This window comes from Anomaloglossus baeobatrachus, chromosome 1 (genome assembly GCF_048569485.1).
Source record: "Anomaloglossus baeobatrachus isolate aAnoBae1 chromosome 1, aAnoBae1.hap1, whole genome shotgun sequence".
Taxonomy (NCBI): domain Eukaryota; kingdom Metazoa; phylum Chordata; class Amphibia; order Anura; family Aromobatidae; genus Anomaloglossus; species Anomaloglossus baeobatrachus.
Window position 1 is genome coordinate 388,591,422 of NC_134353.1, and position 27,598 is coordinate 388,619,019.

The following is a 27,598-nucleotide window of genomic DNA, read 5'->3' on the forward strand; positions in this document are numbered from 1 at the left end:
GATTGGGCCAGACTTCACCACACCACCAGCAAATGAGAGCGGAATTTAAAGTTTGCCATGTACCTCCAGTCACCCATGGGTACACACTTCTGGACTTTGGATAATCTCTGGACTGCTCCTCCTTCTCCTCATGCGCCACCATGATGATGACCGTTACAAATTGCAATACTTAGGCCTTTGTTTCAGGTATACCCCCAGTGGTAAATTTTTTCGCCCATTCTTTGCAGAATGGACATTACAACGACAGGAGACCCGCTCCTTTGCAATGGGAACAATGTTTTGAGGCCCTCATGCACGTCTCTACCCAGGGACAACGTGGAGCCTCCCAATTTTTGGCTGCCCTGCCTAAGGGCTATACTATAATACACCCACTTCCTGACAATGGACACTTAATGTTTTGAGGCCCTCATGCACGTCTCTACCCAGGGACAACGTGGAGCCTCCCAATTTTTGGCTGCCCTGCCTAAGGGCTATACTATAATACACCCACTTCCTGACAATGGACACTTAATGTTTTGAGGCCCTCATGCACGTCTCTATCCAGGGACAACGTGGAGCCTCCCAATTTTTGGCTGCCCTGCCAAAGGGCTATACTACAATAGCCCCACTTCCTTCCAATGGGCACTTCAGGTTTACAGGCCCTCATGCACGTCTCTACCCAGGGACAACGTGGAGCCTCCCAATTTTTGGCTGCCCTGCCTAAGGGCTATACTACAATAGACCCACTTCCTTACAATGGGCACTTCAGGTTTACAGGCCCTCATGCACGTCTGTATGCAGGGGCATTGGTGAACCTCACAATTTTGGACTGCCCTGGCAAAGGAAAATACTACAAAGACTCACTTCCTCAAAATGGGCACATTAGACTCAAGAGGCCTTCATGTACGTCTCTTCTCAGGGACATCGGAGTGCCACACAATGTTTTCACGTAAAATCTTTCATGTATTAATCTCAAAAAGTAACATACACCAGCTCTATCTCACTATTGGGTATGTGCCCTTAACATTTCCGCCATGAAAAATCATTTTGGGGTCATTTTGGAAGGTTTTCTGGTGAGTCCGTAAAAATGGCGTAAAACGCGGACAAAATTGTTCACAGCTGTGACTTTTCAGTGATAAATGCTTCAAGGGGTCTTCCCCATGCTGTTGCCATGTCATTTGAGCACTCTTCTGAGACTTTTGTGACATTTTTAGTGTTTCTCCATGCTGCCGGGGGGTCATTTCACAAAAATACTCGGGTCTCCCATAGGATAACATTGGGCTCGTTGCTCGGGCCGAGTACACGAGTATCTTGGGAGGCTCGGCCCGAGCTTCGAGCACCCGAGCTTTTTAGTACTCGCTCATCACTATTCAAGATCTGATTCTGTTCTGATTGAAGTAGGCGAAGATCCATTAGAGCTCTTTGTTCATGGAAAAGGGGAAAACAGTCTCCATTTTGTGGAGCATCAGAAATTATCATATTATGTATGGCATTATCAGCATCTTGGTAGAAATGTCTTTTTAATGTTATATTTCTGGCAAATTTGTTCAGGTCTAGAATGGTATGGAAAACATCAAAGTTGGTGTTAGGTGAGAATCCAAGACCTTTACTAAGTAGTGAGATCTGGTTCTCAGAAAGAATATAGGCAGACAAATTCCAAATAGGTACATCCTCAGGCTCTAGTTGTATTTTCGGGCTCCTTTTATGTTTTCTGCCTGCCCGTCTTTGTCGTTTTTTGGAAGTCCTTGTTTGTTGTAGGAAAAATTAAAGTTCTTATTTTTATTTTTATTCTTATATGATTTTGATCTTGTTGTTACAAAAGAGGCATCATTTGATGAGGCAGAAGTATCTGATGTACCTTCTGAAGTGGAAGCATTTGAGGTAGTTTGTTCATTATCTGTATGGTCAAAAATCACTCTATTATAACTGGAGTAGCGTTTTCTCCTTAAAATGGAGCGAGGTCTGTTATTATAGCTATAGATCTTATTTTTAGCATAGTCCTCTGTGTCCCGTGTGAATTTTTTCTTTTTTAAATCCATAATATTGGATTCTAATTTATCCAGTTTGGCTTGCATTTTCGTATATGCCAATTTGAATTCATCTGGGTGATTCATTTTGATCAGAGAGTCTTTGATGTTGGTAATATTGCTTTTAATTTTTACCAATTCTGTCTCTTCTTGTTTCACTATTAATTCCATCAATTTCAGTGAACAGTCACTCAATATGTTGTTCCAGGTGGTATTGAATTCATCATTGTATTTGGATGTAGGGAATTTCTTTATACGTAATCCTCTGGGGATCATGCTTTTTTCTAAATATGATTTCAATGATGTTGAATCCCACCAGATTTTGAGTTCCTTTATTATATTCCGCTCCAGATCAATTAAAAATTCTTGGAACATATCTTTTTCGCTTGGTGGTATTTGTGCAGGACTGTTGAGTATTTGAGCCACTTTATTCATTCTGGATGAATAGTCCTCTGCATTATACATATAGTTAGGGTCAGAAGCCGACATGATGGGGTAGTTGGGAATCCAACAAATATATAATAATGTAGAGCGTTATCCTCTCGGGAGCAAGAAGCCAAGTTATCCAAGAAAAGAAAGAAAAATTCAGCTCACCGAGTTGCTGTAATCCGCTGTCTGTCAGGGGCTGCGCACGGAGGGCTAGGCTGCCATTTGACGATCAAAAGAAGGAAATTCCAGCGCAGTCCAATATGTCCGATTAAAATTCATTTTTATTTAATAAATCCATAAAATTTAGGAAAATGCAAAGCGGTCAGCAGGATATTGCATGGATGTTATACAGACCCCACAAAGCTACACGTTTCGACGTTGAGTCTTAATCATGCTCTGGGGAGGAAGAGATGTCGGTTTCCTATAACGTGTAACACACACCCTCCCAAATTCTTTCTCTTTCCGCGCCTCAAGGAACACCTCCGGGGCAAGAAATTTGACAACAATAGCAACGTGATAACCGCTGTTGGGGATTTTTTTGAGGGTCAAGATCAAGAATTTTTTTCAAAGGGAAATCTAAGTTTAGAAAAGAGATGGACTAAATGTATAGACTTGTTAGGAGACTATGTAGAAAAATATTTTTTTTTTAATATATTCATTGTGTTTATTATTGATTATCATTACTTTTGGATCGCCCCTCGTATTTCCATTCTGGTCCTCATCTTTAAGTAATCTCCCCACAATGTAGTAATGTGCCCAAATTATCTCCTGTGGTAATGTGCCCATATTGTGCCCTTGGTAGTATGCCCATATTGTGCCCTGTGGTAATATGCCCATATTGTGCCCTGTGGTAATATGCCCATTTTGTGCCCTGTGGTAATGTGTCCATAGTGTAGTAATGTGCCCATATTGTTCTCTGTGGTAATGTGCCCATATTGTGCCCTGTGGTAATGTGCCCATATTGTGCCCTGTGGTAATATGCTCAAATTGTGCCCTGTGGTAATATACCCATATTGTGCCCTAGGAAAGAAAGAAAAATTCAGCTCACCGAGTTGCTGTAATCCGCTGTCTGTCAGGGGCTGCGCACGGAGGGCTAGGCTGCCATTTGACGATCAAAAGAAGGAAATTCCAGCGCAGTCCAATATGTCCGATTAAAATTCATTTTTATTTAATAAATCCATAAAATTTAGGAAAATGCAAAGCGGTCAGCAGGATATTGCATGGATGTTATACAGACCCCACAAAGCTACGCGTTTCGACGTTGAGTCTTAATCATGCTCTGGGGAGGAAGAGATGTCGGTTTCCTATAACGTGTAACACACACCCTCCCAAATTACATGCACATGTTGTCATTAAGGGAGCTTTCCCAAAGAAACATCACATTCAATAAGTGCATGCACTGCGGTTTTCCATAGAGAGAAAAAAGAAAAAGAAAAAGAAAGAAATGAAAGAAAAAACACAGGAAAAAAGTGAAAGACTGGAGAACAAAAGATGAAATATAGAAAATAGAGGAAGTGTGTGGTGAAGAAAGGGAAGAAAAATAAAGAAAGAGAAAAGATCGAAGTGATGAATGGAAAACGAAAAATGAAAGAAGGGTGAATTAAAAAACTGTGATTAAAACATAACATATTGTGCCCTGTGGTAATGTGTCCATAGTGTAGTAATGTGCCCATATTGTGCCCTGTGGTAATGTGCCCATATTGGGCCCTGTGGTACTGTGTCCATAGTGTAGTAATGTGCCCATATTGTGCCCTGTGGTAATATGCCCATATTGTGCCCTGTGGTAATGTGCCCATATTGTAGTAATGTGCCCATTTTGTGCCCTTGTAGTAATATTCACTGTTATGACGTCATTCAGATACAAAAAAAAAAATTTCATCTCTCCTCCATTCCCCCGGTGTCCTTCTTACCTGCAGCATGCAGGCACCTAGTCCCCGTGATAATCACTGGCCGCCGCCATCAGTGTTTTCCTTATGGGGAACCATTTGCGGCACTGCTCTCTTCACAGCTTTACTAATGGCAGCCGCGCCGGCCAAACAAAATACACCCACGTTAGCTGCTGGCCTCTGATTGGTCGGCGGCAGCTCCCATTAGTAAAGCTGTGTAGACATGCTTCTCTGCGCGGTGCTGCAAATTATACTCATTTGAAGGAAAGTGGTGACTGCGGCGGCCCCATGTACCGGGCCGCAATCGTCACGTGGTCTAGGTGTTTGTGGGCCGCAAGAAGCAGCCTCAGGGGCCACATGTCGCCCGCAGGCCGCATGTTTGAGACCTCTGCTCTAGGGAGTGATTGATTGCAGCTAGATATGAATTATAAAAAGGAATGTAGATGCAGACAAGACAGTAGATAGAATGTAAGCTGTATACACACCGTGAAGTTTAAAGTTCATGAAGATAGGATTAAAAAGAAATATTATAAAAAATTAGGTGAGTCAAGCTATTTAATATTTTAGAAAGCTTATAAAATTAGGTGAGTGGACTGAAGAATATGTTTTGGAAATTTAAGAGTCAGTTTCACACAACAGACTAGCAAATTGTTTTATAATATCTAACAGCTTCTATCTAGCTTATATCAGCTTATGCAGATAATATCTAGTTTTATAACAGACTAGTAAATTGTTTGTTTCATAGTATATAGAATAAGGGGTACTTTGCACACTACGACATCGCAGGTGCGATGACGGTGGGGTCAAATTGAAAATGACGCACTTCCGGCATCGCATGCGACATCGTAGTGTGAAAAGGCTCGATGATACGATTAACGAGCGCAAAAGCGTCGTAATCGTATCATCGGTGCAGCGTCGGCGTAATCCATGATTACGCTGACGCGACGGTCCGATGATGTTCCTCGTTCCTGCAGCAGCACACATCACTGTGTGTGAAGCCGCAGGAGCGAGGAACATCTCCTACCGGCATCACTGCGGCTTCCGTAGGATATGCGGAAGGAAGGAGGTGGGCGGGATGTTTACATGCCGCTCATCTCCGCCCCTCCGCTCCTATTGGCCGCCTGCTGTGTGACGTCGCAGTGACGCCATACGACCCGCCCCCTTAATAAGGAGGCAGGTCGCCGGCCAGAGCGACGGTCGCAGGACAGGTGAGTCCATGTGAAGCTGCCGTAGCGATAATGTTCGCTACGGCAGCTATCACAAGGATATCGCAGCTGCGACGGGGGCGGGGACTATCGCGCTCGGCATCGCAGCATTGGCCTGCGATGTCGCAGCGTGCAAAGTGCCCCTTAGTTTCATTGGAATAGCCCAGATTTTGACAGCTATAGATTGTTTCCAAGGTACCTGCAAGTTTAGCTATCAAAGGACTATCCTTGGGTTTTAAACAGCAAACAGGTGTCAAAAATAGTGATAGATTTAGAAGGTGGTAAAATGGGCAATGGGGCATTAAAGGATATAAAGAAAGTCCTTAAAAAGGACTAACTGGATCTGCAGAGATGTGTGGTATTTAAAAAGACACAAAAGGGTTAAGCAGGCTTTACACGCTACGATATCGTTAATGAATTATCGTCGGGGTCACGGTGTGTGTGACACTTATGAGTGACCTTAAACGATTGCAAAAGCGGTCAAAATCGTTTGCCGCTGTGAGGTCGTCCTGAAACAAAAAATCGTTTTCTGCTTATTAGCAATGTTGTTCCTCATTCCTGCGGCAGCACACATCGCTGTGTGTGACACCGCAGGAGCGATGAACATCTCCTTACTTGCCTCCACCGGCAATGCGGAAGGAAGGAGGTGGGCAGGATGTTACGTCCCACTCATCTCCGCCCCTCCGCTTCTATTGGACACCTGCCGTGTGACGTTGCTGTGACGCCGCACAAACCGCCACCTTAGAAAGGAGGCGGTTCGCGGACTCAGCGACGTCACAGGGCAGGTAAGTGCATGTGACGGGGTTAAGGGAGGTTGTGCGCCACGGGCAGCGATTTGCCCGTATCGCACAACCGACGGGGGCGGGTTCGATCACTTGCGATCTCGCTAGCGAGATCGCAGCGTGTAAAGCCCGCTTTCGATTAGAGACAAAGGTTTTAAATAGGGTGGTTGATTTTCAGGAACATCACCATTGGAAGTAAAAATGTTCACTTCAGGGTTTTATACTAACATATGTAGTGATATGCATAATAAAGATCTGTGTAACAGTGTGCAAAACTAGAAAGATTAAAGGAGTTATCCGGCTTATTTTGCCTTTTTTTTGTTCTTTCCCTATTGGGCTACATTGGGACAGGTAAGTAGATAATGTCCACTTACCTGCCCTGCTGTCAGCCCCTCTCCCCCTGCTCAGAGTGGTCATGTGACCGCTCCTGCTGCGATTTTGCTGCTTCCGGTCATTTTATGTCAACAGGGGCAGGACCATGTTGACATGCAAATCAGTGAACAGAATGTTGCCACCCAGTTGCTTAGTGGCAGGTATAGTGCAATGAGTACCCGCCCCCTCCCACACACTCCGTAATCTCCGTCCCATGCCTCCTGTGCCCAGCTACGTAATCGCCTGATAAGCCAGACGATTCATTGTCCAGTTCAATAAGGCAAGGAAAAAAAAATTGCACACTTGCTTTCAGGGACACTATCAGCACTGTATCCCCAGCGCTTTATCATGTTTAGTGCCTGACGCCCTGGGAACGGTCTCCCCCCTCCCTCGTGCGCTCTCTCCTCTTTGCAGCATTCTGATACTGAGCACTGATCTCCTGCATCTTGGACATGTGCTCATATCAGAGGTGGGAAGAGAGAGCATGGCAGGGGGATGAGAGAGCACAGGGAGAAGACAGAGCACGGGAGTGTGTGAGAGAGAGCACAGAGGTGAATAGAGAGCACGGGAGTGTGGGAGAGAGAGCTCAGGGGAGAGTGCACAGGGGGGAAAGAGAGAGCGCAGGAGTGGGTGGAGAGAGCACAGGGGGGAATAGAGAGCACGGGAGTGTGAGAGAGAGAGCACAGGGGAGAGTGCACAGGGGGAGAAGAGAGAGCACGGGAGGGGGTGAGAGAGCACAGGGGGGAAAAGAGAGCATGGGAGTGTGGGAGAGAGAGCACAGGGGAGAGTGCACAGGGGGAGAAGAGAGAGCACGGGAGGGGGAGAGAGAGCACAGGGGGGAGACAGAGCACAGGGGGGAAGAGAGAGTACAGGGGTGAAGAGAGAGCACGGGGGGAGAGAGCACAGGGAGGGAAGAGAGAGAGCACGGAATGTGAGAGAAAGCGTTGCTGTCAGGAGGTTGGTAAAGTTCATTACCTGCGGTGATGAAGTCCTGCACTCCTGACGTCAGCTCTTGTCACTGCCTTCTATGCCTGCCACGTTTTCAGATCACCTCCGTTGGCAGCCCAAGACTGTTACTAGTGGTGACGTCACGGGCCGCTTGCGATACTTGGTTTGTGAAAGCGGTGGTCATTGAACTCAGTGACAGTGCTGATGCTAGGAGCTAACCTCCTGACAGCAGCGCTCGTCATCCCCTGCAGTGACCTGGCCTGACCTCATGATGTTAGCTCAGGTCACTGCACTGCTCTCCCAGCCAATGGGGAACATTCTGTTCCTCATTGACTGGGAAAGTGAGTATGGATCTTCGTGGGACCCCCTTATTGGATTACGCCGGACCAGATTTGATTGTTCTTTGTAATAAATAGGTGAAAGAGGGAATGTGTTGGGGAGTGTTTTTTTTCAAAAAATAAAAAAATTTGGTTGTCTATTTTTTTTTTATTACTGACTGGGTTAGTAATGTCGGGTATCTGATAGAGGCTGTGACATCACAAATGGCAGGTGACATTACACAGCTGGTATCAACCCTATATATTACCCCGTTTGCCACCGCACAAGGGCATTGGGATGAACCGGGGCGCAGCACCAGGATTGGCACATCTAATGGAGTCACCACTTCTGGGGCGGCTGCGGCCTTATATTTTTAGGCTAGGGATTGTCCAATAATGGTGGACCTCCCTAGTCAGAGAATACCAGACCACAGCTGTCCGCTTTACCTTGGCTGGTGATCCAGTTTGGGGGGGACCCCACGTCGTTTTTTTTAGTTATTTATTTTTTGGCTAAAAAGAAGGCTAAGCATTCTTTAGTGCCACATGAAAAGCACCAAAGTGTGCAAGATTACAAAATGTAGGGGAGTGGGACATTATATATGTCTTTCTCATCTATTATCTATCTATCCATCTATCTATCCATCCATCCATTCATTCATTCATTCATTCATTCATCCCTCTATCTATCTTTGTCTCTATCTATCCCTCTATCTATATCTATCCGTCTATTTATCTAGCTGCTTCCATTTTTTGCGGTCCACAAAAAAATGTAAGGCATACGGATGACACACGGACTGCATTTATTGCATGACGCTTTACAGTGCAGATAAGTGAATCATCACATCACATGCAGTAGACACTGAGTTGTCGACAGTCAGAATGAATGGTGACCATTCGTATGCAATCTGCATATTCCACAATCTGAGCCCAATGTGTCAATTCATATAGTGACACATAGAGGGATAAGCCTAGACAAGCTATGTGCAAATTATATATATATCTAATATATAAAGCTGAATGTGTGTATGTATGTGTGTATGTGTGTATGTCCGGGATTGGCATCCGCACCGTCGCAGCTACAGCCACGAAATTTTGGACACTCACACTTCTGGACCCCGAGAGCGTCATAGGCTATGTTTCGAGGGGAAATTTTAACCCCGCTCTTTACAGTTATTCGCCAAAAAACCTGCCTCCATTAAAGAGAATGGAGCTGGGAGCCACAGTGCAGCCAGAACTTCAGAAGAATGCGCAGCCACGCCCTTATATGGAATGTTGGCGTGTCACAATGCAGCCAGGGAAAGAGACAGACACAGACAGGGAAAGAGGCAGACACAGACAGGGAAAGAAACAGACATAGACAGGGTAAGAGACAGACACAAAGAGACAGACACAGACAAAGAAACATGTGAGCAAGGATGGTTGACCTTAGGGAGATCAACATCCACCACTGCGGAGACACCATCACGTGTTTCTCAACGCAGTGATTCTAGAGCAATGCCCCCTGGGAAATATTCAAAGCAAGAAGGCCTGCGGAGACACCATCACATGTTTCTCAACGCTGGCAGGAAACTAGCCAGGTCTTTCACCGCGAAGGAACAACCACGGGAAGGGCAGTCTCCAGTCAAGGAGACCACCTATGCCAAACATGGTATCCATCCACAGACAACCATTTCGGGGTATTTGCCCCTCATCAGTGTGGAGTAGGAATCTGGCTAGTGGGACATTGCCTAGTAAAAGACTATGTGAGCAAGGATGGTTGACCTTAGGGAGATCAACATCCACCACTGCGGAGACACCATCACGTGTTTCTCAACGCAGTGATTCTAGAGCAATGCCCCCTGGGAAATATTCAAAGCAAGAAGGCCTGCGGAGACACCATCACATGTTTCTCAATGCTGGCAGGAAACTAGCCAGGTCTTTCACCGGGAAGGAACAACCACGGGAAGGGCAGTCTCCAGTCAAGGAGACCATCTATGCCAAACATGGTATCCATCCACAGACAGCCATTTCGGGGTATTTGCCCCTCATCAGTGTGGAGTAGGAATCTGGCTAGTGGGACATTGCCTAGTAAAAGACTTTCCCAGGGGGCATTGCTCTAGAATCACTGCGTTGAGAAACACGTGATGGTGTCTCCGCAGTGGTGGATGTTGATCTCCCTAAGGTCAACCATCCTTGCTCACATAGTCTTTTACTAGGCAATGTCCCACTAGCCAGATTCCTACTCCACACTGATGAGGGGCAAATACCCCGAAACGGCTGTCTGTGGATGGATACCATGTTTGGCATAGGTGGTCTCCTTGACTGGAGACTGCCCTTCCCGTGGTTGTTCCTTCCCGGTGAAAGACCTGGCTAGTTTCCTGCCAGCGTTGAGAAACATGTGATGGTGTCTCCGCAGGCCTTCTTGCTTTGAATATTTCTCAGGGGGCATTGCTCTAGAATCACTGCGTTGAGAAACACGTGATGGTGTCTCCGCAGTGGTGGATGTTGATCTCCCTAGGGTCAACCATCCTTGCTCACATAGTCTTTTACTAGGCAATGTCCCACTAGCCAGATTCCTACTCCACACTGATGAGGGGCAAATACCCCGAAACGGCTGTCTGTGGATGGATACCATGTTTGGCATAGGTGGTCTCCTTGACTGGAGACTGCCCTTCCCGTGGTTGTTCCTTCCCGGTGAAAGACCTGGCTAGTTTCCTGCCAGCGTTGAGAAACATGTGATGGTGTCTCCGCAGGCCTTCTTGCTTTGAATATTTCCCAGGGGGCATTGCTCTAGAATCACTGCGTTGAGAAACACGTGATGGTGTCTCCGCAGTGGTGGATGTTGATCTCCCTAAGGTCAACCATCCTTGCTCACATAGTCTTTTACTAGGCAATGTCCCACTAGCCAGATTCCTACTCCACACTGATGAGGGGCAAATACCCCGAAACGGCTGTCTGTGGATGGATACCATGTTTGGCATAGGTGGTCTCCTTGACTGTAGACTGCCCTTCCCGTGGTTGTTCCTTCCCGGTGAAAGACCTGGCTAGTTTCCTGCCAGCGTTGAGAAACATGTGATGGTGTCTCCGCAGGCCTTCTCACAGACAAAGAAACAGACTGACAGGGTAAGAGACAGACAGGGAAAGAGAGGGAAAGAGACAGACAGGGAAAGAGAGGGAAAGAGACAGACAGGGAAAGAAACAGACAGGGAAAGTGACAGCGATAGATAGACAGACAGGGAAGGAGAAAGAGACAGAGACAGACAGGGAAAGAGACAGACAGACAAAGAGAAAGAGAGACAGAGAGATATATACAGAGGGGGAGACAGACAGAGAATGGGAGAGAAACAGAGAGACTGGTTGCAAAATTTGGTATTTTTTGGGGTTGAGATAACTTGTCTATTGAATTGTCCTTCTATTAGTAACAGCTTGTTAATGTTGGGTATATTGTATATATAAATATGCTATGTTTATACCACATCACACTGTACTACATATCACTGTATTAAGAATATTTATCTATATGCCTAGCGTTGTAAGCGGGGACCCCCAATTGTCATGGCACCTGTATCCTAAAATAAATTTTTAAGTTATGAGTAGTAATACAGGGGTATGTCAATAGAGTGGGCGTATTTTCATCCCTATCTATGACTATCTATGATTCTATTAGTGCCCAGTATCAATCTAGCTGAGAACGCTGTCTTGAAAATGCTTATTGCAGGTGATAATACAGTGATAAGCAGGGAGGACTGAGATAGAGTGTCCCCTGCATATTGTTATGTACGTGTGGTAATTCCTCAGCAGGATTATATGACTCATTCTTTCTAATTACGGTGCCTTGACATCCGGGGTCCTGTGTATGCGCTATTTGACATAATGCTCACCACTGTGCCGCCATTTGTGTATGTGCGTTGCCCAGGAGATATCGGGCATGCGGTCCTGCGGCATAGCCGGCTGAATATGGCGCCGCCAGTCCCCTGTTTATACGTGCACGTTGCCTAGGAGATCCTGGGCATGCGCACTTTGGCTTAATGGCCGCCGGACAGCTTTCTGTATATGTGCGTTGCCTGGGTGATCCTGGGCATGCGCACTTGCGGTCTGGCAAACTTATTGTGGCGCCGCCGGGCCTCCGTTTAGGCGTGCATGTTGCCTAGGAGATCCTGGACATGCGCGCCTGCGATTCTAATGGCGGTGTCCTTGTAGAACCGCCTTGTTTGCTGGTGCGTCGGACCCCGTTCTCACATATTGCCCTTAGTATATCGGGCGTGTGCATCTGCAGGGAGGATTACATTTGCATGACTAATTTGATTATACCCAGCTTGTCTGTTCTATTTAAACCCATTGTGATATGCAGCTCCATGACGCCTCACTCTGGACTGTGGCAGCAAACCTACAGCATTGTCTGTCTGCTATGGATCCCTGCTGATGACGCCATGGACCTGCATATCCGTTACAATATCTCTATGGGCAAGTACTTTTTGTTTATTATTGTTATGCTCTCATACCATATGTGGTGCTTTTTTTTAAACTGTTTGCAAATCATTTGGTTGCTGATATAGTGTATTTATCTTTTAGCCTCCTGATGAACCATACGTTTTTTGTATGGGGAAACGCGTTGGGATGGAGATAATCTCTTTATCAATGAAGTTGACGGCTCACTATCATCAATAATAAGGGATTATTTGGAGAGCACCTCTACATTTCTCTTTGGATGTATATGGACTGAAATCTTCCCTCCATACTATGTGGCGCTGCCTGAACCATTGTTTGTGGTCCCAAAGATAAGTTTGGGCTCCTACTCTATCCCTTTGATGTGAACCCTCTCTTTGGACAAGTGTATATGTTTATTGTACATGTGTGTCTTTTTTTCTATATGCAAGTGACCGGTTTGGTCATTTTACCTGTACCTATTTGCACGTTGGTGGTATATTTTCTTACATTCTAATAAAAATTTGTATATTTGGAATAACTGAACTAATTATTGATTGATAATATTCCTGGGACCTTGGGCCCAATTACTTTACTGGTACAATTATTCCAAAGTATGGCAGGATTCCTAACAGGACCTGTCAACACTGAGTCTTGGGCTGAGGAAGCCAGTCAAGTGTTCTCCACTGGAGAGTTTTCTACAGGAAATACAGGCTCCACCCTGAAAGACTCCTTTAAAGAATTGTGGGTAATTATAAAAATAATATACGCTCCTGGTGGGAAATTAAGGGGTTGGAAAACTATTTTAAACATCAAATCGTCCCGAGGGGACTGAGGATTAATATCCACCCATCCCCTAGAACTGCCTCTGATAGTTTTCTTGTTCTTTGGCGTAAGGAATCTGTAGCCTCTTCTCTGAGATTAATGAACTTATTGCTTGAGGAGGAGAAAAAATTATTTGCGGAATCTACTATTACACTAAATACTGGAATTGATAAAATATTACGTTTCAAGAGTGATCCGGATTTTAATAGAAGGGAGGGGTTGCTGCAGACCTCCATAGAACGATTTCAAAGTAACCTCAAAGAGAGAAAACATTCTCAATTTGTTAGGGATCTTGATGAATTCAGGGAGGACAAGGCTTTTCAACCCCCTAGTAGACAACCTTCAGTTGTGTCCTCCTCTGATGTGGACACATCTGATTCTGAAAGACCGAGGACTAGTGTTAATCCCCCTGAATTGATTAATCGCAATCCACACCCATGGGTTGGTCCGAAAAAATAAAAATAAAGGAGGGAGGGTCAATATGGTTATCGTGGGCCCTCATATGCGTCCTCTGGTTTTCCTGGCTCTTCCTTTTTGGAGCAAAGACGCATGGGGGATTACTACCCCCATACGAGAGCACATCAGGCCAGGGGAGGATATTAAATTTATCTGATATCCCCCTTTCATGCAATGACTATGCAGTTCTTTCTAAGGGGTTGGGCTTTATCCCCTCAAACCGGTTTGACTGTTTTGGGAGGATAAAAGACCTGGAACTCTTTGGCAGAAAATTAAAGTGGAAATTATTTTTTGAGCATAATACCCAGGAACAATGTAGGGCATTGGGCATCCTAGAGGAGGATTATGACTGTTTTCAGTCCCTTACTGACCTTCTTAGGGACAATACTAGAGGGAGAGGTGATGGTCCCTTCACTAATCTGAAGAGACCAAGTAAAAAATCTCCACCAATTCAAAGCTGTACAAGCGTTGATATTTTTTTAAAACTTGTACAGGACGATCTCCAAAAAATTCCTCAATCATTATGTGGTTTGGAATCCAATCTGACCAATGATGAGTTTCAGGCATTGGATCGTTTATCAAAGAATGATGAATTTATCATTAAACAGTCCGATAAGGGCGGAAATCTTGTAATCCTGAGTCATCCACAATATCTGGACATGTGTCACGCTTTACTCAATGATGGTGATACATATGAATGGTTGCCTCATGACCCTACTTTGATCTACGCTGATATTCTTCTTCCAATACTTGATGGAGCCAGACAGAGTAACCTGACATCGATGAATGAACATGAGTTTTTAAGACCACACTGCCCAGTAACTCCTGTTTTTTACACCCTTCCGAAAGTGCACAAGGGCTTAGTGCCCTTGAGGGGTAGGCCTATTGTGGCTGGTATTAATTCTCTGTCCCAGAATGTTGGCATTTATATAGACAGAGTTTTACGCCCATTTGTTACCTCTCTACCCTCTTATGTTAGGGACACTCCACATCTTTTGCAAATCCTAGAGGACGTCAATGTTGGTCCTGACACTATTCTGGCCTCCATTGACGTCGAGGAACTTTATAGCTCTATCCCCTACGATTTAGGTATTATGGCAGTAAAATATTTTTTGAGATCTAGGGCCGTCGAGTGTTCGAGGCACAGCAGATTTGTTGAGGAACTCTTATCATTTACCCTGCACCATAATTATTTTTTATTTAATGCCCAGTACTTCCACCAGCTCAGGGGTACAGCTATGGGGAGCCCATGTGCCCCCAGCTATGCAAACCTGTACCTGGGCTGGTGGGAGGAAACGGTAGTTTTTGGGGGGGATTATGGGGAATCTCATCAATGTATCGGACTATGGGTCCGGTACATTGATGACATCCTCATCCTCTGGACGGGGTCTATTTTTGAGTTTGAACAGTTTGTTGAAGGCCTTAATAGGAACTCTCTTGGCTTAAAGTTCACACATACATGCGATCGGAACTCTATCACCTTTCTGGATTTGGTAATCTTTAAAGATGATGGGGGTAAAATTCATACCCTCACTCATCGTAAACCAACAGCGACTAATTCCCTTCTTAAGTGGGATAGCCATCATCCTCTCCCATTTAGGAAGGGTATCCCAAAGGGGCAATTTCTGCGGATTCGCAGAAATTGCTCAAGGGAGAATGATTTTAAGGCCCAAGCTTCGGACCTCTTTGGTCGCTTTTTGGACCGTGGATATCCAAGAGGGATTTTACAACAATCATATGCCTATGCTAGGAATATTGATATACATAATCTTATGGCCCCTAGGATCCGTAAGGATGATTCCAGAGTTACGCGAGTCATTGGCACATTTGATGTGCAGTCTGAAAGGGTATTCTCGGTAATAAAAAAACACTGGAATATCCTGAGGGCTGACCCTGACTTGGCAAAATACATCACAAAATCTCCGAGTATTACCTACAGACGGGGTCGCACCCTAGGTGATAGACTTGTTCACAGCATGTACCAAGGGCCAAAGTTGCCAGGGACCTGGCTGGATAGACGTCCTGGCGGAATGTTCCGCTGTGGCAATTGTAAGTACTGTGGTTCCATGGAGCAATGTAAAAGGGTGACTAGTGCAGCTACAGGAAAGAATTTTTTTCTGCGTGATTTCAGCAACTGTAAAACCTCCGGAGTTGTCTATAGGGCTACCTGTACGTGTCCTATGGACTACGTGGGTAAGACCCTAAGAGAACTCCGGAGGCGGGTGGGTGAAAATCTATCGGATATCCGAAATGCACGAGATACGCCAATTTCTCGTCACATTAATACGGCTCATAGTGGTGATCTAACTCATGTCCGGTTTTCTGTCTTGGAGGTGGTTAGACCTAGCCCTAGGGGAGGCGATGTTGATAGGATATTATTGCAAAAAGAATCAGCGTGGATCTTCAAAATGGGTTCACTGGCTCCATGAGGGCTTAACGAACAGCTCTCCTTCTCTTGCTTCCTTCCCACGTAGTGTTGGGTGTAGTCCTGAATTGTTTTGATAGTCCTCATGCCTTACTTTGGATGACTCTTCTCTCTAGAGGGATGGAGCCACATTGATGGCCAATATTTCTAGAATCTTTTTGTTGCCCTCGGGATTCTTGCTTCCGATATACTTTCCCAATGGGAACATGGGGGGGTTATATCTGGTTGCAAAATTTGGTATTTTTTGGGGTTGAGATAACTTGTCTATTGAATTGTCCTTCTATTTGTAACAGCTTGTTAATGTTGGGTATATTGTATATATAAATATGCTATGTTTATACCACATCACACTGTACTACATATCACTGTATTAAGAATATTTATCTATATGCCTAGCATTGTAAGCGGGGACCCCCAATTGTCATGGCACCTGTATCCTAAAATTAATTTTTAAGTTTTGAGTAGTAATACAGGGGTATGTCAATAGAGTGGGCGTATTTTCATCCCTATCTATGACTATCTATGATTCTATTAGTGCCCAGTATCAATCTAGCTGAGAACGCAGGTGATAATACAGTGATAAGCAGGGAGGACTGAGATAGAGTGTCCCCTGCATATTGTTATGTACGTGTGGTAATTCCTCAGCAGGATTATATGACTCATTCTATCTAATTAAGGTGCCTTGACATCTGGGGTCCTGTGTATGCGCTATTTGACATAATGCTCACCACTGTGCCGCCATTTGTGTATGTGCGTTGCCCAGGAGATATCGGGCATGCGCTCCTGCGGCATAGCCGGCTGAATATGGCGCCGCCAGTCCCCTGTTTATACGTGCACGTTGCCTAGGAGATCCTGGGCATGCGCACTTTGGCTTAATGGCCGCCGGACAGCTTTCTGTATATGTGCGTTGCCTGGGTGATCCTGGGCATGCGCACTTGCGGTCTGGCAAACTTATTGTGGCGCCGCCGGGCCTCCGTTTAGGCGTGCATGTTGCCTAGGAGATCCTGGACATGCGCGCCTGCGATTCTAATGGCGGTGTCCTTGTAGGACCGCCTTGTTTGCTGGTGCGGTCGGACCCCGTTCTCACATATTGCCCTTAGTATATCGGGCGTGTGCATCTGCAGGGAGGATTACATTTGCATGACTAATTTGATTATACCCAGCTGGTCTGTTCTATTTAAACCCATTGTGATATGCAGCTCCATGACGCCTCACTCTGGACTGTGGCAGCAAACCTACAGCATTGTCTGTCTGCTATGGATCCCTGCTGATGACGCCATGGACCTGCATATCCGTTGCAATATCTCTATGGGCAAGTACTTTTTGTTTATTATTGTTATGCTCTCATACCACATGTGGTGCTTTTTTTTAAACTGTTTGCAAATCATTTGGTTGCTGATATAGTGTATTTATCTTTTAGCATCCTGATGAACCATACGTTTTTTGTATGGGGAAACGCGTTGGGATGGAGATAATCTCTTTATCAATGAAGTTGACGGCTCACTATCATCAATAATAAGGGATTATTTGGAGAGCACCTCTACATTTCTCTTTGGATGTATATGGACTGAAATCTTCCCTCCATACTATGTGGCGCTGCCTGAACCATTGTTTGTGGTCCCAAAGATAAGTTTGGGCTCCTACTTTATCCCTTTGATGTGAACCCTCTCTTTGGACAAGTGTATATGTTTATTGTACATGTGTGTCTTTTTTTCTATATGTAAGCGACCGGTTTGGTCATTTTACCTGTACCTATTTGCACGTTGGTGGTATTTTCTTATATTCTAATAAAAATTTGTATATTTGGAATAACTGAACTAATTATTGATTGATAATATTCCTGGGACCTTGGGCCCAATTACTTTAAAGAGACAGACAGGGAAAGAAACAGACAGGGAAAGTGACAGCGATAGATAGACAGACAGGGAAAGAGATAGACAGACAGGGAAGGAGAAAGAGACAGAGACAGACAGACAGACAAAGAGATAGAGAGATATATACAGAGGGGGAGACAGACAGAGAATGGGAGAGAAACAGAGAGACAGTTACTATCCCGGGCTGCGCTGGGTGCTATGTTGTGAGGCGAAATTTTAACCCCGCGCATTCCAATTTACCAATCAATTTTGCCCCTATCTACATAATGGGGAAAAAGTCAAGAGTCTGGTATTGTCCTTCAAAAATAAAAATCTGATTAATAAGCAGCCAAACTACAAGAACAACAAATGTACCAAACAAACAAGCAAACAAGATTCTAGGGTGTATAAAAAGAGAGATTAGATCCCGCGATCCCAACGTATTGTTACCCCTCTATAAATCACTTGTAAGGCCACATCTGGAATATGGGATCCAGTTTTGGGCTCCACATTTTAAAAAGGACATTCAGAAGTTAGAGTCAGTTCAAAGGCAGGCAACTAGACTACTACAAGGAATGGAGGCCTCCCATATGATGACAGGTTGAAAAAGTTAGATATGTTTAGCTTAGAAAAAAGACGTCTCAGAGGAGATCTCATTTATATGTATAAATACATGTGTGGTCAATATAAAGGACTGGCACATGACTTATTTCTTCCAAAGACAATACTAAGGACCAGGGGGCACTCACTGCGAGTGGAAGAAAAGCGATTCCGACAGCTAAATAGGAAAGGGTTCTTTACAGTTATAGCAGTCAGACTGTGGAATACCCTACCCCAAGAGGTAGTAATGGCAGATACTATAACAGCTTTTAAAAAAGGGCTGGATGATTTCCTCAGTACACACAACATTGTTGGTTATAAATGACTTGGTGACCAGGTGTAGAACTGGTGGAGGAAGGTTGAACTAGATGGACCTAGGTCTTTTTTCAACCTTAGTAACTATGTAACTATGTAACCATATAGAAAATCTGGCAGCTGTCAGTCACATGACCTGTCTATTATGTGTGAGCTAATATATACTGTCAGGGGGAGGGCTTTCTGTTGCCTGGAGGTTTATCAGGCTGCCAATAGCAACCAATTACAGCTTAGCTTCTATTTTGCTACAGTTAATTAATCTGAGCTCTGATTGGTTAATATAGGCAACAATTTAATAATTACATTTCTATCTATTTGTTTTGTGGTTTTTGTGTGCAGAATACATTTTTGTTAATACATTCTATTTTGTTAACAGCAGTTATTAACCCGGGCGAAGCCGGGTAGTACAGCTAGTATGTATATATATATATATATATATAATATATATATATATTGTGAGGCATCAACCGGCTGTATTATAAATGGTCGGTATGTTTTGCAGAAGCGTTGGTGCTCTGTAATGTGAGTATTGGCTGGGACCTGTGGTTCCGCAGGATTGCATTACATGCAGAGTCATGGAAGGGTGTGTGAGGCTAATTAAACACTCCTTACCACCTGTGGGTGTGGCTCCAAGGGTTAAATCAATTCTGTGTTTCTGAACCTGGAGCAGAGTGTCTAGGGCAGACTGGCTCTGTGTGTGGGCTGCAGAGGGTGAGAGCTGATGCAGGGTGTTTGCTCTGCTAAGGAGACCTTCTGGAGAAGTTATGGGCTTTAACCCCTTCATCCCCGGGGCACTTTCCGTTTTTGCGTTTTTGTTTTTTGCTCCCCTTCTTCCGAGAGCCGTAACTTTTTTATTTTTCCGTCAATCTTGCCATATGAGGGCTTGTTTTTTGCGGGACAAGTTTTACTTTTAAATGAAACCATAAGTTTTACCATATGGTGTACTGGAAAGCAGCAAAAAAATTCCAAGTGTGGAAAAATTGCAAAAAAAGTGTGATGGCACAATAGTTTTTGGGATGTTTTATTCACGGTGTTCACTATATGGTAAAACTGATGTGTGGGTATGATACCTGAGGTCGGTGCGAGTTTGTAGACACCAAACATGTATAGGTTTACTTGTATCTAAGGGGTTAAAAAAATTCACAAGTTTGTCCAATAAAAGTGGCGCACGTTTTGCGCCATTTTCCAAAACACGTAGCGTTCTTATTTTTTGGGATCTATGGCTCAGTGATGGCTTATTTTTTGCGTCTCGAGCTGATGTTTCTAATGGTAGCATTTTTGCGCAGATGCTACGTTTTGATCGCCTGTTATTGCATTTTGCGTAAAACTTGCGGCGACCAAAAAACGTAATTTTGGCGTTTGGAATTTTTTTGCCACTACGCCGTTTACCAATCAGATTAATTGATTTTATATTTTGATAGATCGGGCATTTCTGAACGCGGCGATACCAAATATGTGTATATTTATTTATTTTTTAACCCTTTAATTTTCAATGGGGGGAAAGGGGGGTGATTTGAACTTTTAGATTTTTTGTTTTTTTTTTTAATTTTTTAAAACTTTTTTTTTACTTTTTTTATTTTATTTTACTAGTCCCCCTAGGGGGCTATAGCGATCAGCAATCCGATTGCTGATCGCTATCTGCTGATCACAGCTATACCGCTGTAATCAGCAGATTCAGTCACTTTCTTTCTTCCTCTGCTCCGTGCCGAGGAAGAATGAAAGTGAAACTTCTTAGCACCAGGCGTCATCACATGACCCTGTGCTACGATGGCAACCACCGAACGTCACGTGATCACTCACGTGACGTCCGGAGGGGGCGGCGGTAAGAAAAAAAGATGGCCGCGCGCATATAGATCTCGCTGCCAGACTTTGGCAGCGAGATCTAAGGGGTTAATGTTCCGGGTGGAATGCGATTCCACTCGGAACATGTAGGCACACATGTCAGCTGTTGAAAACAGCTGATATGTGTGCCGATCCACGCCGCCTGCCCGCGGCAGGGGGCGGGGATTACCGGGACACGATCCATGACGGAAAGATCCGTCCATGGTCGTGAAGGGGTTAAAAGGGTGGTTCACCCATATTTTTTATTGTCCAGATCGATATTATTTTGAGAAACAATGTTTCTCTCAAATACCTTGTGTTGGCAATAGTGCCTGTGCCTTGTGTTGGCAATAGTGCCACTGTTGCCAATACAAGGTATTTGAGAGAAACATTGTTTATCAATATAATATCGAGCTAGACAATAAAAAATATGGGTGAACCACCCCTTTAGGCTATGTGCGCACTTACCGGATTTTGCCGCGGATTTTCCGCGGATTTGCTGCATGTTTCGCTGCAGAAAATGTTCATAACATCTCTGCAGTGAATCACCAGCAAATCCTATGGAGAAAAAAAATCCTGTGCGCACTGGGCGGAATTTGACAGCTGCATGTTTTGCTGCGGGAATCCCGCAGCAAAAACAAGTGCATGTCACTTCTTTTCCGCACATCGCTGCGGGATTTCACTCCATTGACTCAATGTTAATCATGAAATCCCGCAGGGAATAACGCAGGCAGCAAATTCTGTGCGGTTCACTGCGTTTTCCTGCGTTATTCCCTGCGGTATTTCGCGGTTTACCTCCGGTAATGTGCATCGCTTGTCTGCGGTTTTGCAGGGAAGTGATGTCATTACAGGAAGAGGAAGCCGTGCAGAGAGTAAACACACACATCACAGACATAGAACACATCACAGACACAGAACACATAGACACAGACACATAGAACACACATAGAAAGAAAACGGAAATTTAGGAAAAAAAGAACGTGGGCTCCGCTGCATATTTACCTTCCAGCCGAGGTAAGCACACAGCGGCGGCCCGATATTCTCAGGCTCATTGAATGCAATAAAGCACATCCCAACCCGCACGCGGCAATACCGCGAACAATACCGCGGTAAAACCGCAGCGGTTTTCGGGTGCGGTTTCCCGCGGTTTTTTACCGCGGGTGCGGTAATCTTTGAGAGCATGCGGAATTTATGCAAGGAAATTTCATTTCCCAGTGCGCACAGAGCCTTAGGCCGGGGCCACACGGGGACTACTGCGATCCCCTTGCATGAGACTCGGCTCGTGCTGGCAGTACAGCAGAGCCGAGTCTCATGCTTGTGTCCTTGCAACTGAGGTCCGTTCGTGCGAGCAGACCTCAGCTGCAGGGGGCGGGCCGGCACTCAGGAGGGGAGGGAGGGATTTCTCTCCCTCTCTCCTGTGTAGCCGGCTATAGACATTCTCGCATTGCACTGGCAGTACACCGGTGTACCGCGAGTGCAGTGCGATTTTTCTCTCGCCCCATTCACTTGAATGGGTGCGAGAGAAAGAGTCTCGGATTACAATCGCAGCATGCTGCGATTGTTTTCTCGGTCCGATTAGGGCTGAGAAAATAATCGCTCATGTGTGCTGTCACACAGGCTAGAATTGGTCCGAGGGGAATGCGATGTTTTATCGCACTCCACTCGCACCGATTTTCTCGCCGTGTGGCTTAGGCCTTAAAGTCCATGTGTAAAGCCTGGCTGGAGCCAGGGAGAATCTGGTAAGGACACTAGCCACCTTCAGAGGAAGGTACCAGGATTGAAACCAGTGTCTGAATACTGACAAGGGTCAGGGACACCTGTGTGGACATCCAACAGTGTTTGGACTTAATATTACGTGTTGGTCTTTGAAGAGAAAGCCAAGTAACGGCATCTTTATGTTATCTGACCTTGTATGGTTTATGGAGCTGTTAATAAACCATATGGGCTGTTAAAGTGACAAATTGCTCCAGCATGCTTTAATCCCGCTACCTGACGCGTGGTCCCCCTGTGGCGCCCCTGACCTGGTCAGGCACCACTGAGTACTGCATCGGTCACCTGGTAGTGCCGCCCGAAATCCACCCAAGGCTAGAGAGAGCAAAGGGGTGGCAGAGTAAGGGGACTGCCAGGGAGAGGACCCCGAATACCTGAGGCTTAAGGCTGATCTGGAGGCTCATTTCCGAAAGGAGATGGTGGACCGGTATCTGCTCCCTCCGCATTCCCACAAAAAGGCTCCAGTAACATCCACGCTAAAAAGCCCACCGCCCTGACCTGCTGATGAGGACCCATTCCCAGCGCTACAACGGGAGAAGTGCTCAAGAGCACTAAGGGGGAGGAGAGGCCCAGAGCCATAGATGCTGCCGTACTCCCGCTGGGATGAAGAGAGCCCAACACCCTCTGCTGATGAAGAGCTGACAGTACTGGCCCCAAGCATGTATGTAACCTGGGAGCCTGTCATACAGAAGAGCCCCACAACCAGAGCTCAGCGCCGCGCTCGCGCAAGATCAGCCGCCACACAGCAGTCCCCAGACCAGTATGAGGTAACAGCCAGAGACTTGGAGGAGAAGCAGACTTGAAGGAGAGCTAAATCCCAGGCCAGTAGTCCCCTTTGCCGTGGAGTTGTAGAGCTTGAAAAGTGGATACGGCTTCATAGTTGCACCTGGTTTCAGAGAAGGAATCTTTGTCAGCCGGAGAGATGCGAGAGCCCACTTGCCAAGAGGACATCCAGGAAGAAACTTGCAGATGGGAGATCTAGTGGAATTCACCAAGCATCAAGGAGAACGTGGATGGTATGCATTAGATGTAACGCCATGCCCCAAAAATCCATATTGTAGCCCAGCAGTTTCTACTCAACCTACCCCAAAGTCTACAATAACAGAACAAGATAAAGCAATAGAACAAGAAAAAGAAACAAAAGAAGAAGACAAAGAACCAACAGAAGATACTACAGATGACGACGACAGAAATGTGGAGAATGACAGGTGCCACAGCCCTACAGGCCGTAGCCCTGGTGAGGAGGAATCCGTGTAAAGCAAGTACAGTAAAGTGAAGAGCGTTACAGTTTACAAGTCTGCAAAGTTTACAAGTTCAAGAAATGTGCCCACATGAACTAATGTGAGAAACGCCTTTTTGCACTTTGAAAAATATGGACCATAGGCTATGAACTGGATATAGCCACAAACTCTCGCAGTGTTTATAGTTACCTTGAATGGTACCACCACCAGAGCCAGCCTATTTAGGGGCCTGGCTCGCCTGTGACCAGGGAGCACGCCTGTTTATGGGGCCTGGCTCTCCACCACAAAGAGGGTAGCTGGTCAGCACCAACTGTGGAGGCCGCCTCTACATCCTGCCAGAAGAGGCTGAAGGCGCGGCTCAACGGAAGAGGAAGATTGGAGGAAAGGTCTGGGTAAGCGGATGGCCCAAACCTGGTTACCAAGAGGACCGGTGACCTGCCTCCTGAGAGGGTTTTGGGTGGGTTAACGGACTTGTGGATGGAGGTTGGTGATGCATGGTACCTGGGGGTTTTAAAATGTTTTAAATGTTTTACTGTTTTATGCATTTTAAAATGTTGTCTTGCAGCCCGAGGACGTGCTGGTGATAACTGAGGGGGAATGTGGCGCCCCTGACCTGGTCAGGCACCACTGAGTACTGCACCAATGCTGGGGGCAGTACAATACAGGTAATCCAGAAAGCTGACCGAGGTGTGACTACACAGGCGCATAGTAATCAGGTCTCACACATCTACCTTTGGGAGGACTCCTGAGAGATTCCAGGAGGGGGGCGTGGCCTCCATGTCCACTCAAGGGGTGTGGTAGAGAGCCTGGTTGCTAGGTTGCGTAGGCAGGCACAGTGGGGAGAGGAAAGAGGAGTCTAAAGTGGAGCTCAGACAGGGCAGACGTGCAGGACCCACTAGTGAGCCAGTTAGTGAGTGCAGCTCAGGGAGAGCAGTCGCATGCAGCAGACCCTGGAGTCTGTCACAATCTGACAGCGTTCGCACAGTGACTACCGACGGGGGAAATCGGTCACCTTGTAGTGCCGCCCGAAATCCACCCAAGGCTAGAGAGGGCAAAGGGGTGGCAGAGTAAGGGGACTGCAAGGGAGGTACTAGCCCCGCAGGGGTAACAGGTCCCAGTTCAGAGATAGATTCACCTTTCTTCTGCCAAACCTGCCAGTGAGGGTTCTTCAGACCCACACCATACCACCACAGAGTCCGCAGCCACGTAGCAAAGAGAGGGCCCATAGTTCACAGGAGGCAAGCAGCCGGAGTGACCTGGTCCAGGCTACAAGCAAACAGGATGAAACGAGGGCAGAACAGGCAGCAGCAACTTCCCTGGGTGACTAGGGACTTCAAGTCGGGGTCATCACAAAAAACACAAAGGGCTAAGGAAGGCGAGTTGGTAGTCACCCTCATCAGCCAGCCGAAAGGATACCTGGTTCCAGCCTGGTTCATCCTAGCTACGCCCGGGTTACTTACCCTGCCACCTAATGTGCGTAAAACCCATGAAAGACATTCTGCTTGTGTTTGAGTCATTCTGCTCCTTGTGGTTCCACAAACTTACACAGGGCCCTGGGGCTTGCCTCACTCTCGGGAGGCCACTACAACTACTGCACCCACCATCAGCCCCAGGCACCCCTTAATCTGCAGTGGCGGTCAGCCTGACCGCAATACCGAGAGTGGCGTCACGAAGAAGGTTCCCTACCTGTGACCAGACTGTTCCATCCACATGGAGTCCCTGAAGGTAATGCACCTCATAACACCTGTGGGGCTTCACACCCCATATACTCGGGGCCCACATTGTCACAATGTATATATATATATATATATATATATATATATATATATATATACATACACACACACACACACACACACACACAACTATATGACACAAAACAAACACACACACACACACACATGGCGTATATATCTACTATAGACTCACATTGGATGCTATATACAGGGTGGTCCAAAAGTAGGTGGACAGTATGTGTAATAGGGTTATGAAGGGGGAAATTTATCAAACACGGTGTAAAGTGAAACTGACTCCACTTTTCATCCTTCACAGACTCTTTGGAAAAGGAAAGGTAGAATCTGATTGGTTGCTAGGGGCAACTGAGTCAGTTTCACTTTACATCATGTTTGATAAATCTCCCCCTTTATAACCCTATTACACATATTGGCCACCTACTTTTGGACCACCCTGTATAGTCTTCATTACACAGTATTCATTTATCTATAAGGGGTGAGGAACATGTAACATCTCTCTATGTGTCACCATTGTGGATGTGAGGTAATTGCTCTGTCACAGATGAGAAGCAGGATCTCTGCTCTGTTATTTCTAATGCTGTAGTGATAAAAGGTCAGGTGCTGGGGCAGACTGCTGACAGCCAATGAGTGTGCAGAGGGTGGGGCTGGACAGTGAGGCCGGGCGGTGCCAGCTCTGACTGTGAGGTTTGGCAATCAAAAAGAGGAAGAAGTCAAGTTTGCTTGTGCTGAAGGTAAACAAAGAGCTGCAGAGAATAAAGGGATAATTTAAGAGGAACAAAAGTCAGAAAACAAAAAATAACAATGTAGGGATGATTTATATAACAATACAGCACAGATTAGCTTAAAATCTTTTTCCGAGTTTAAGCTAAGCTTTAAAAAGCTCTAATTCTGTATTTTATGTTCCAGCTAAGAAAGTTTGCATTGCTGATCACCTGCACCTTGACCAGCTGACCAGCACTCTAGCTGCATCTCCACCACATCTGATCAATGGATGTCACAGGTGTAGCGAACCAACTCCTAAAATGTCACAGAATGCATATGTTATATTATGTGAAATTTAAAGTTAGGACAGGAAAAGGGGTGGGGGTGGTAATACACTGAATGGCGTACCTATGTAGTTAAGGGCCTATGCCTTTTCTGTTTGACATAGAAGAGGGTTACCCAACCTTATCTGTTAAGAAGGGTTATACATTATTTTAACAGGCATGAAGAAAAAGAGTGGAAATGTTAAAGTAAGAAAAGAGTTAATGTCTTCAAGCCTGCCAAAAAGGTCTTAGGGTGTGGGATTTCACTTTTGGAACAAAGACTAGTTTAGGGGCTGTAGCTAAGTTGGGTGGATGCTGGTAGTATCTTCAGACATGTATCCTAAAGCTGAACAAACTCCAGCAATCTAAGCAAGATCCGAATGCTGCAGTTACAGGCAAATACTCCTTGTAACATTTGCCAGGTATGATACAGGCTTAGCTGATATTTAAAATATTTCTAATATGACTTGTAATAATAATTTTGTGCAAAACCAATAATTGAAAAGTACATAACATTGCATGGAATCTTTCACAATAAGGCATTTTGTATCTACATGAATGGCAATATTTCTGCCCAATAATGTGATTTGTATCCTATATTTTTCACCAGTTTTCCCAAGCTTTATTTCTAATTTTAAGTTCTCGCTAATCTGGTGAGTGTTGAATAGATGTTATAATTACCATACTATGAAGAAAAAGACATGGATCGCACATCCCAAAAATACAATGATCTAAAAGCCGCTATGCAAAAAATTAAATAGAACATGAGGTTCTTTTGTTACCATTCTGATCAGATTGTATTAAGCCCAATGCCACGTCACGGCAAACCTCTTGAGTGGGTCCCTAACCTGACCTTTTTGTGTGGCACCGTGCACCGACCACCGCCGCAGCGACAAAGCGCTAGCGGCTTTTAGATCAATGTATTTTTGGGATGTGCGATCCATGTCTTTTTTTCCATAGCATGTTATACAACAGTCTATCCCCCTCTGTTTTTTGCTTGGATCTGCACTCCCCCCATTTGGCACAGGTGTTTTTAATCAGCAGGAGACTGAAAGAGGGGTCAGCCTTTTTTGCTCCCAGTTCACACATGGGAGCCGGTGGGAGGTGAGTGCGCAGCTTCTCTCACTGTGTGTTGGTGCTGTGCAGTGGCCGCTGTTGTGGTGG